We start from the raw sequence: 12,248 nt of genomic DNA, 5'->3' as shown, positions 1-12,248 counted from the left end.
AGCACCACTAATCCAGAATATTAAAAGAAAGCTCTTAGTGTTTCATATGCATGAAATGAGCCCGTTGCCCAAAGGTGCATGAGATATGAACAAGGAGCAGGAGGAGCCCTTTAAGCCAGTCCTGCCATTCAATAAGAATGCAAGGAAAGGGAAACCAAGCTTCAATGGGGAAAAGTCTGGCGTTTTCACTGTGCTGGTGACCTTTCATCTTTTAAAATCTCCTTTGAACATGGAGTACTTTGGGCATATTCCCTGTAAAGCCCAACACAAGTCATATGTTCAGACTTTCCTGTGGGATTTCCAATTAATAGCTTGGAGGACATGTGTCTAGGGCCAGAGTCAATTCCAAAACAGGGCTTATGGCACTGAAGTGTGACATGATGTATGGAAGAAATCCAGTGGAATCCTTTACAGAAAATAACATTCACCAAGTCAAGTAAATAGGTCACAATCCACCCATTGAAACGAGGTTTCAAATATCACAACCATCCAGGAACCACATTGTTTGATAGAACTAAGCTCTAGTGGAACTGAAAATGCTTCAATCCTCTTAGTAACATTTGAGCCAGCCAGTTCTATTTGTAGGCGAGGAAGATGTGAACTAAAATTTTGATCTAATGGAGATTAATTTCTGCTTATTGTCACAGAAGAATCTGAAAAGAGGTTCAAGAATAACAGGCAGAACAACGAAGGAGAAACTTAGAGAAAATCCATAGGGATATGTATAAAAAAGCACAGTGACTAAAGAAAAAGATGCAAGAAAGTAAAGTAACAGAGGAGCGAATTACATTTAGAGCAATGGCAAAGATTGTGACCCAAGGCAAGGTAGAAAAGCTTAGCAAGGAAAAGGAAAGGAAACTGTCCACATATTAATTATAGAACAATTAATCTGAAGCACATTTAAGTGAGGTTATTTAAGTAGTTATTAGCTACATAAATGCCTGCAGTGCTAGAGGAATGACCTTATCATATGTGGCATTGAGCCTTTCTGGGACGTTTGATCATTTAACAAGATTGTGACCTGACGCTATAAACACACCTTCACCTCATATGTTTAGATAAAAAGTATTTCAATCTCAATTGTGTGCAGTGTTTTACAATGTCACTCTTGAACTACCTTGCCACTACTCACCCTTTGTCTCTCTCTCTCTCTCTCCTCAGTTAAAGCACAAAGCATTATCACAGTTTCAGTTGTAATACATCACCCCCTCCTCCAAACACCTTTGCCTCTAGTGCAGTGCTGAAACCAGATTCCACGGAAGTAAATTTCTGGTGGGCATAAATTTTATCCCCAGAACAATCCTTTTTTCGGACAGCACGTCTTGTATGAAGTACTTGATTTCCATTAAAATGTGCTTCATCAGATTATTAAAATGAGATACCTGTGTTTTTTTAAATTCACTCAATGTGAGTGTCACTGGCTGAGCCAGCATTTGACTGTCCCTATTTGCCCTTCAAGATGGTGGTGAGCTGCTTTCTTGAACTACTGCAGTCTACTTACTCTAAGTAGACCCACAAAACAATAGGTGCAGGAGTAGGCCATTCTGCCCTTCGAGCCAGCACCACCATTCATTATGATCATGGGTGATCATCCTCAATCAGTATCCTGTTCCTGCCTTCTCCCCATAACCCTTGATTCCACTACCCTTAAGAGCTCTATCCAACTCTTTCTTGAAAGTATCCAGAGACTTGGCCTCCACAGCCTTCTGGGGCAGAGCATTCCATACACCCACCACTCTCTGGGTGAAGAAGTTTCTCCTCAACTCTGTTCTAAGTGGCCTACCCCTTATTTTTAAACCGTGTCCTCTGGTTCGGGATTCACCAGTTAGCAGAAACATGCTTCCTACATCCAGAGTGTCCAATCCTTTAATAATCTTATATGTCTCAATCAGATCCTCTCTCAGCCTTCTAAACTCAAGGGTATACAAGCCCAGTTACTCCAATCTTTCAGCGTAAGATAGTCCCGCCATTCCGGGAATTGACCTCGTGAACCTACGCTGCACTCCCTCAATAGCCAGAATATCTTTCCTCAAATTTGGAGACCAAAACTGCGCACAATATTCCAGGTGCGGTCTCACCAGGGCCCTGTACAGCTGCAGAAGGACCTCTTTGCTTCTATACTCAATTCCTCTTGTTTTGAAGGCCAGCATGCTATTAGCTTTTTTCACTGCCTGCTGTACCTGCATACTTGTTTTCATTGACTGATGTGCAAGAACACCTAGATCGCTTTGTACTGCCCCTTTACCCAACTTGACTCCATTTAGGTAGTAATCTGCCTTCCTGTTCTTGCCACCAAAGTGGATAACCATACATTTATCCACATTAAACTGCATCTGCCATGCATCTGTCCACTCATCTAACCTGTCCAGGTCACCCTGTAATCTCCTAACATCCTCCTCACATTTCACCCTACCACCCAGCTTTGTGTCATCAGCAAATTTGCTAATATTACTTTTAATACCTTCATCTATATTATTAATGTACATTGTAAAAAGCTGCGGTCCCAGCACTGATCCCTGCGGCACACCACTGGTCACTGCCTGCCATTCTGAAAGGGAGCTGTTTATCACTACTCTTTGTTTCCTGTCAGCCAACCAATATTCAATCCATGCCAGTATTTTGTCCCTAATACCATGTGCCTTAATTTTGCTCAATAACCTCCTATGTGGGACTTTATCAAAGGCTTTCTGAAAGTCCAGGCGTACTACATCCACTGGATCTCCCTTGTCCATCTTCAGAGTTACATCCTCAAAAAATTCCAGAAGATTTGTCAAGCATGATTTCCCCTTCATAAATCCATGCTGACTCTGACCTATCCTGTTACTGCTATCCAGATGTGTCGTAATTTTGTCCGTTATAATTGACTCCAGGATTTTTCCCACGACTGAGGTCAGACTAACTGGTCTATAATTGATTTCTCTCTCCCTCCTTTCTTAAAAAATGGGACAACAATAGCCACCCTCCAAGCGGCAGGAACAGATCCTGAATCCTATAGAACATTGGAAAGTGATCAACAATGCATCCACAACTTCTAGAGTCACCTCCTTCAGTACCTTAGGAAGGGAATTCAGAATTTTGATCCAGCAACAAAGGGATGGTGATGTATATCCAAGTAAAGACCGTGAGCAGATTGAAGGGAAATCTGCAAGTCGTGGTGTTCCTATGTAGCTGTTGCTTTTGTCTTTCCAAATGAAATTGGTCATAGATTTGGAATGTGCCAAGGAACCTTGGTGAATTTCTGCAGTGCATCTTGTAGATAGCTCTCAGTGCTGCTATTGTGTGTCAGTGGTGCAGAGAGTGGATGCTGTGCCAATCAAGTGGGTTGCTTTCTCCTCAATGGTGTCAAGCTTCTTGTGTCATTGAGTCAGACAGAACACTTGCACAGAAACCATGTACGAAGCTCCAAACCAGGGTTTCCCAAAGTGTGGTGTGGATTTCAGAAATGTTGAGGTCTCAAGGTCAGCAGCAGTGCTGGCCACTGTGGGGCTCTGACCAAGTTACAACAGCTGCTTGCCCACTCAGTGCTCACTGATGCAGCCTGAAATGTGATGATTTAGAAGATAAACCTATGCACATGACTTTATTATTTGGATGCATACTCATAAGCAGACACATCTTGCCAACTCCCACTTAGATTTTCTTTGGAGAAAAAGGATTGAGGAGGGCAGAGCGGTGGACGCGATATGAACTCCAGTAAGGCGTTCAACAAGGTTCCCCATTGCTTAAATCTCACGGAATACAGGGAGAACTAGCCATTTGGATATAGAACTGGTTCGAAGGTACAAGACAGAGGGTAGTGGTGGTGGAAGAATGTTTTTCAGACTGGAGGCCTGTGACCAGTGGAGTGCCACAAGGATCAGTGCTGGGTCCACTAACTTTTGTCATTTAAATGAATGACTTGGATGTGAACATAAGAAACATGGTTATTAAGTTTGCAGATGACATCAAAATTGGAGGTGTAGTGGATAGCAAAGGGGGTTACCTCAGATTATAATGGGATCTTGATCAGAGGGACCAATGGGTTGAGAAGTGGCAGATAGAGTTTAATTTATCTAAATGTGCGGTGTGGCATTTAGAGAAAGCAAATCTTAGCAGGACTTCTACACTTAATGGTAAGGTCCTAGGGAGTGTTGCTGAACAAAGAGACCTTGGAGTGCAGGTTCATAGCTCCTTGAAAGTAGAGTGTCAGGTAGATAGGATAGTGAAGGCGGCATTTGGAATGCTTTCGTTTATGGGTCAGAGCATTGAGTACAGGTGTTGAGAGGTCATGTTGCAGATATACAGGACATTGGCCGGGCCATTGTTGGAATATTGCGTGCAATTCTGGTCTCCTTCCTAATGGAAGGATGTTGTGAAACTTGAAAGGGTTGAGAAAAGATTTACAAGGATATTGCCAGGGTTGGAGGATTTGAGTTATAGGGAGATACAAAGTTAAAAATCACACAATACTAGGTTATAGTCCAACAGGTTTAATTGGAAGCACTAGCTTTCAGAACTCCACTCCTTCATCAGGTGGTTGTGGAGGACATAATTGTAATAGGCTGAGGCTATTTTCCCTGAAGTGTCGGAGGTTGAGGGGTGACCTTATCGAGGTTTATAAAATTATGAGGGGCAGGGATAGAATAAATAGACAATTTTTTTTCCCTGGGGTGGGGGAGTCCAGAACTAGAGGGCATAGGTTTAGGGTGAGAGGGGAAAGATATAAAAGAGACCCAAGGGGCAACCTTTTCACGCAGAGGGCGTTACATGTATGGAATGAACTGCCACAGAACATGGGGAAGGCTGGTACAAATGCAACATTTAAAAAGGCATCTGGGATGGGTATATGAATAGGGAGGGTTTAGAGGGATATGGGCCAAGTGCTGGCAAAGGACTCTAGGTTGGGATAACTGATCGGCGTGAACAAGTCAGACTGAAGGATCTGTTTCCATGCTATGCATCTCTATGACTATGACTAAAACCTCAAATGGTCTATTCGGTCACATACTCCATTATTGTTTAATAAATCATTTCTAAATTAGTCTAAAGTTCTCAAGTGAAAATTGAGGCAATTTTTCATTCAGGTTGCAGTGAAAATCTGGTACATTCATATCTTGAAGGCTGAAGAAACTGGGTCAATTGAAATCTTCAAAAGTGTGGTGCAGATGACTACGCAAAGATTAAGGGCTTTGAAACTATTAAAATAAATTCATGGAATGGATTTGCATAGCTAAATATGTAAATAGAATTACTGCAGTATTCAGGAATAAACTTTAAAACTAGTGACTGCAATCTGAAATTGGAGAATTCACTATTGGGTAGAATACATCGACTATCACGTAAAACAAAGATTAAAAAAAAAGAGTAAAAAGGCTTAAAGAAATATGGCAAATTATTTAAACAGCAGCAACTCCAAAGAAAGAGAGAGAGTGAAGACAACTGCCAGCACCTGTCATGTAAATTAGGCAGAAATTAGGTGATTTCTGCCTGAAGACATTGGATCTTTGCCATGATACAGCTCAATGAGCACCTGAAAAATTTTTGAATCTGCCCAAATATCATTCACAAAGTTGGCAGACTGTGGAAGAGAAATATGCAAAGATTCCAATCCTGGACTTGAACATGGTTCTCTCATTCATACTTTAATCAAAATACACCAAATGGTGAGCAGGTACAGAGACTCCCCTGATCACAGGAGCAAGAGGAGATCAGGCCTTGCTAGGAAGCCCAGGTTCAAGTCATTAAGCAATTTATTACCACTCCGATACTTCTTAGGCAAAGACGACCATCCGACACAAGCACATGAGTAGGCCATCAGTCTCTCGGGCCTGCTCTGCTATTCAACAGGATCATAAACTGATCCAACCCTCCTCACGTCCACTTTCCTGCCCTTTCTCCATAACTCAATAACCTTACTGATCAAGAATCTATCTCAGCCTTAAATATATGCAAGGACTCTGCCCTCAGCTTTCTGTGGGAAGGAGTTCTGAAGACACAACTCTCAGAAAATCCTTCATCTCAATCTTAAAGTAGCACCCCTAATTCTGGAACCTATGCCCTCTGGTCAGAGACTCTTTCATAAGGGGAAACATCCTCAGCACTTACCCTGTCTCAGGAACCCAACAAAATGCAGAGGCTAGGATGACAACAAACAAAATCAATTGGATTACTAATATCTATCGTGAGAAGATCCTTCAACAGAGAGGCAGAGGTGAGAAATTAATGGTGGGGTATGCTAAATTTTGCTTTCAAATACTTGTTGGAGCAAATGTTTGAGTAGGATAGCAATTTTACATAATGGCATTCCTAGATTGGAAAGTTATGCTTGCTGGAAGCTGCTGGCATCTAAATGCAAATTCATTTCAGCATCAGTATTGTGTGATGCACTCCCACATACTGTTAATCATTAAGACCCCACATGTATTTACTTACTGTACATCAACTCCAGAAACAGCAGGGATGGGGATCTTGTGGAAAAAAAGAGAGATACTCCGCTTATATAAAATGACTTTATTTCTAATTTTTGATCTGATACATTACAAATACATTTATACTCTGATATCAGCTTACATAGCTTTAAAATCACAGCATGATTAGCAAAAAAAGAAATTGACTACCACCCATATATACTTTTATAAATATAGGAAAATCATTTACTGTGTCTGTACATAAACTAGGCATCTGAATGGTATGTACTTTGACAAAATGTGAAATTACAGGATGGATAATAAAAAGCAGATATCATTTAAGTCATTGCACCATTATTCTGATCATCTACAATGGGTTATTCAGTTGGTGATTCTGCAGGTGAACAGACAGCCCATGTAATAATCTGAAGCACTGGAGCAATTTAATTCACATTAAAAGGCCAACTGGTTACATCCAAGACTTGCTAAAATTAATTCTCAACCCCCCTCCCCGCATTTCTTTTTATGTTCACTATTGAATGTAAGTGTTGTGAAGATGAAAGCTTATTTGCAAGATAGGCTGCTCCAGATGCACATTCACAAACCAAGTGCAGAATTCCAACTAATGAAGATCCCCAGTTAATGCTCAACTGTAAAACATAAAAAGCTTTGCAATGGCAGCATGCATTAGAACATCAGCATGGAGCAGTGAGCAATGTGGATTCATTCCTGATCCAGGAGGTCCTGACACCTGAAAACTGAGCAAACGCCAGAATACTCCAGAGAGAGAGAGAGGGCAGGAAGCAATGGTCATATTGAGGAAAGATACTCATTGCCAGGGTGCTCTCATGTGGCTTTGCACAGCTGTTGGTAGAAGCCTGGAAGTAGGTGACAACCCACCCTCAGGCAAGTCAGTCATATGTGGTGTGGAAATTGGAGGGCGGAGGAAATAAAAGATTTAACATCACAATGTTACAAAATCCTGATTCAAGTATAAAATCCTCCAAATAACTCCAGTCAGCAAATACAACAGAATCCGTGGTCACATTTTAAACGCGAATAGTTTCACATAAGCTGCTTTACAGACAACTTACTCAACTCAGTTTCCTGCACATGTTAACATTTAGATTCCCACTTTAATAATTTTTTTAAAAAAAACTTTGTTTCATATCCTCAACATACTTAATTACAGACTGATACCAGCAGTCTCTCACAAAAGACTAACCAAGTCACAGGCTACACTGGACGGATACTACCTGCAGAATGTTACCTGCAGAGGGTGGGGCGGGTGGAAGATGGGTTTTGCGGTTCCAGTCAGATTAAATTTACCCAATAGATTTGGCACATAGAATTAATACATGTACTGTGTTTCAAAAATATTTGAATGTTGGAAACTTCTGCTTACACAATTCACTGTCTAGAGACACAGTCATCATGTTACACACAAACTATGGTTAAGCAGTTTATGCAGTTATTTATAGACAGTGGAGCTGTTAGACACAATGTCAGGCATCACGGACACTGCACTTTTCTCAATGCCTATGTAATCCTTTCAAACACAAGTAGACATTTAAAATCAGTTCTTACAAGGGATCCAACGTTAAGATTTAGTCTGGTCTAATCAAGTAGATAACTCAATTTTTCCATTCATCCTGAAATCAAAGCTAGTTCCAAATGCTTTGAAGCTTTGGTTTTGACTCAAGACTAACTCTTTCTCTCTCTGCAGGTGGTGCCAGATCCGCTGAATTTTTTGAACACTTGCTATTTCAGAAGCTTGTTTCTGGGATGTGCCAGTAAACCATACTGTCCTACTCTCACACACACACACTCTCACACACACACATATCCGTAAGAAAGTTCATTGAGGAAAAAGGCAATTGACAATGAGGAAGGTAGCACCATTCCTGCTCAGACATGGTCACAGATGAACTGATGGCTTTTATCAGGAATGCAAATGCATTGCATAGTTGCAACATAGGATAGAGGATGGTTTTTAAAAGGGATAGATGAGCAAAGGCTCAAGACAATGGCCTATTCCTCTCAATAGATTCTGATTGCACTTAGTTTAAAAAAGGTCCCTTTTGTCCTCACCTCTTCCAAAACCAGGCAAAACTATGTCTTGGAAATTGTTCTTGTATTTGGACTGCATGATGAATTATGGTGAACCTCCAAGTGGCTGCTGTACTACAAGCTACCAGACAGGGTTAACCTTGGGAAATTGTACCTCACCTTTTCCAAGTTTCAACAAAACACTAGGCAGAGAGAAGTTGTGCTATCCTCAAGGCATTTAGTTTCCAAATCATAACTAATCCATTACATCTTCAAACACTAGGGCATCATACTGAAGCCTTGGTCATTTCTGTTTAATGGAGATTTTAAAGTATAGTTCATATAAAAGTACATAGAAAATAAACTTCCAATTTACATACAAAATGTTTAAACCAAAACCAGACCCAAGCCTTTTTATGATTCATTTGTCTCATATGGAACTTGCACAAATTGTAGCCTATCCCAGTAGAGAGAGCTGGAGGCGTATAGGAGGCTGGAGGAGGAGAGCGAGTTGGCAAACATCAAATTTTATAGGCACAACAGAAGAAGATCACTTGTTCCTGGCTTGAGATCTTTAAAAGGAGAGTGGCACCAACTTTAACTCTCAGATATACAAGGTTGTCTTACTCATGGTGAAGCAAATACTAAAATAAAAGTGTGAACTCTTATGGGGAGGACAGTCAACTTGGTCATCTCTAGTTGTGGCTTTGAGGATACAAATGGAACTCTAAATCCTAAGTAAGTGTCAAGAGCCCTGACAAGGAGGTCCTAAATTCATCAGAGCTCAATGGAACTAAACACAAAGTACTGCGGATGCTGGAGATCTGAAGAGGAGTCATTGGACTCAGATCAGTAACTGTTTCTCTTTGCACTTCCTCCAGCACTCCTGCTTTCATCTCAGTTGAGCTTAGGCTGCTGAATCCTCTCATGACCAGGAAGAACAATCTTATTGGCACAGAATGAAAATGAATTTTAAAAATGTTTGATATGAAATAACAAATTGTGTGGGGTAGCACACATTTAACCTTCAACCCTGACAGTGAGGCTATGGCCAGTGAATCACTTTCTTACAAAGACAAGAGTTTAATGTTTTAAAAAGCATCAATACTTCCAACAACTTAACAAGGAGGAGGAGGAGGAAATGGGGTGGTGGGGGAATCCCATGTGCAAATTCCAACCATCCCGCTTCTAAGTTGTTAATAAAAACAAAGAATGCCAAATGTACAACACATAACACTCTCATGGTCTACGTCAATATTAGTGAACATGTTGCTAAAAGCACACTATTCTTTCAAGATTCATTTTAATGTATGATTTTCTAACAACCTCAACTGTTTTTTAAAAAACTATTCTGCACTTAAAGTGAATTAAAACAAGTTCAAGTACACAAAGTAAAAATGACTGCAGAGAGACTGTGACTGTAAAAAGGCACTTGGGTTTCACGTCAGTAAAATACTGAAAAGCGATGTGAATGATGCATAAATTATAGGTGATGCTTCACTTCCTAGCACAGAGAATGGCATTTGGAAAGCAATTTGGGAAGTTACTTTTCACTTTTAGTGTTTAAATGTGGGGGAGGGCAAAATCCATTCTGCAAAACTCTGAACTAAACCTCTGATGGTCATTTTTCATTCCACTCACATCTGACGTATTTCCATTTCTCCTCTGCTTTTCACAGCCACTCGTTCCTGAGGGGGAAAATGTAAATCATTTTTTAAAAGAGTCATTTTTAGCAAAAATGATACATAGGAAAATTACCTTTAATCATGTACCTGACAAATTAAATTCAATTAATTATAAAGAAATAAATGTGTGCTTCAGTCTATGGCCATTATTTCAAACTGCAAAACTATTTACATAGAAGCATAGAATATAGGAGTAGGCCATTTGGCCCTTTGAGTCTGCTCCACTATTAAATATGACCAAAGCTGATCATCCAAGTCAGTGCTCCATTCCCTTTTTCTCCCCATAGGTTTTGCTTACTTTACACTTAAAGAACATGGCTGAAATTAATGTTGAGTAATGTGCTCCTCAGATTCAACTACAAAATACTTTCATGTTTAGTAAGAAAATATGAGTTAATTAAGGACAAAGATCATACTTATTTGACTATCCATGGGATTCAGGAATCATCCACAAGGCTGACATTTACTGCCCATCCCCAATTGCACTTAAAAAAAGTTATGGTGAGTCAACTGAGGACTTGCTAAGCAACACAGAGCTGTTAAGAGTCAGCCATATTCTGTGGGTTGTCTCAACCTTCAGACTGGGTGAGGAGAGATTGCCTTGCCTAAAGGACATGAAAGAAATAAGCAGCTGAATGCTTACTACTACTGACTCCAGCTGTTTTACTTCATTAATCAATCAAATCAAAATTGCCTGTGCAGCAGTGAATCTTGAACTCATGCCTCAGAGTGGCTGTAGACTGTTTTCTATAAATTCTATAATCTATTATAACACATTGAACAGTATATGCATTCAGTGTGGGGATATTTGTCATGCTGAATCATTAATTAGCTACTTAGTAGGTAATATTCATTAAATGTGCCCAATTGAATGGCTGCAATAGTGAGTACAGTGGGTTCTTTCTCGATTATGCGCTTTTGGAGATAAGCCTCTTGATTAAACAAAATATAAGCCATAGCTATGAATTTAACCTGGTGTAGTGTTTTGTAGAGGAATAAGACGGTGTTATTTTCTGGGTCTGTAGATTGTGAAGGAGCAAAAATGGCCTCTGCAGTGATATGTACTTCTTGTCAGATGTGGGAGTTTAAAGAGAATTTAAGGGTTACTGTGGATTATATCTGCCATAAATGCTGTTGGATGCGAATCTCATCAGATCGAATGGATTGGTTGGAGAGATAGAAGTGATGAGGAATTTGCAACAGCAACAGTTTGGCAGTGATGGATGGCAGTTATAGGATGGGGGCGGGGGCGGGGTGAAGTCTCAGATACAGTCACACAGATGGGTTAACTCCAGGAAGGGCAAGAGAGATAGGCACCTAGGGCAGGAGCCTTTGTGGATATACCCATTTCAAACAGGTATGCTGTTTGGGAAAATGTAGAGGGGGTGATGGATTCTCAGGTGAACAAAGCCAAGTCTCTGGTATTGAGACTGGCTCTAATGCAACGAAGGGTACGTCAGCTTCCAAGAGATCAATTGTATGAGGGGATTCTGTAGTCCGAAGTACAGACAGACGTTTCTGTGGCCAGCAGAGAAAAAGCAGAATGGTGTGCTGCTTCCCTGGGGCCAGGATCAAGGAGGTGCAGAATGTTCTCACGGGAGAGAGAGGCCAGCAGGAGGTCATTGTCCACATTGGAACCAACGATATAGGAAGGAAAAAGGTTGAGATTCTGAAGGGAGATTACAGAGAGTTAGGCAGAAATTTAAAAAGGTCCTCAAGGGTAGCAATATCTGGATTACTCCTAGTGCTACGAGCTAGTGAGGGCAGGAATAGGAAGATAGAGCAGATGAATGCATGGCTGAGGAGCTGGTGTATGGGAGAAGGATTCACATTTTTGGATCATTGGAATCTCTTTTGGGGTAGAAGTGACCTGTACAAGAAGGACGGTTTGCACCTAAATTGGAAGGGGACTGATATGCTGGCAGGGAAATTTGAGAGAACTGCTCGGGAGGATGGGACCCAGGGAAATAGTAAGGAAAGAGATCAATCTGAGACTGGTACAGTTGAGAACAGAAGTGAATCAAACAGTCAGGGCAGGCAGGGAAAGATAGGATTAATAAATTAAACTGCATTCATTTCAATGCAAGGGGCCTAACAGGGAAGGCAGATGAACTCAGGGCATGGTTAG

The 12,248-nt window shown here is 40.7% G+C and overlaps 1 protein-coding gene across 1 annotated transcript in view; it reads right to left on the bottom strand.

Moving 5' to 3' along the window:
* Positions 1–6,474: 6,474 nt before the first annotated feature.
* The window catches only part of ptpn11a (protein tyrosine phosphatase non-receptor type 11a), a 58,378-nt gene continuing 52,604 nt past the window's right edge, over positions 6,475–12,248 (bottom strand). The window contains exon 16 of the mRNA XM_072587940.1: positions 6,475–10,123. The gene's annotated coding sequence lies outside the window, so the exon portion shown is untranslated. The remainder of the gene's footprint in view (positions 10,124–12,248) is intronic.

This window comes from Chiloscyllium punctatum, chromosome 17, assembly GCF_047496795.1.
Source record: "Chiloscyllium punctatum isolate Juve2018m chromosome 17, sChiPun1.3, whole genome shotgun sequence".
NCBI classification, from domain to species: Eukaryota; Metazoa; Chordata; class Chondrichthyes; order Orectolobiformes; family Hemiscylliidae; genus Chiloscyllium; species Chiloscyllium punctatum.
This window is presented reverse-complemented; position numbering and strand designations above follow the sequence as displayed.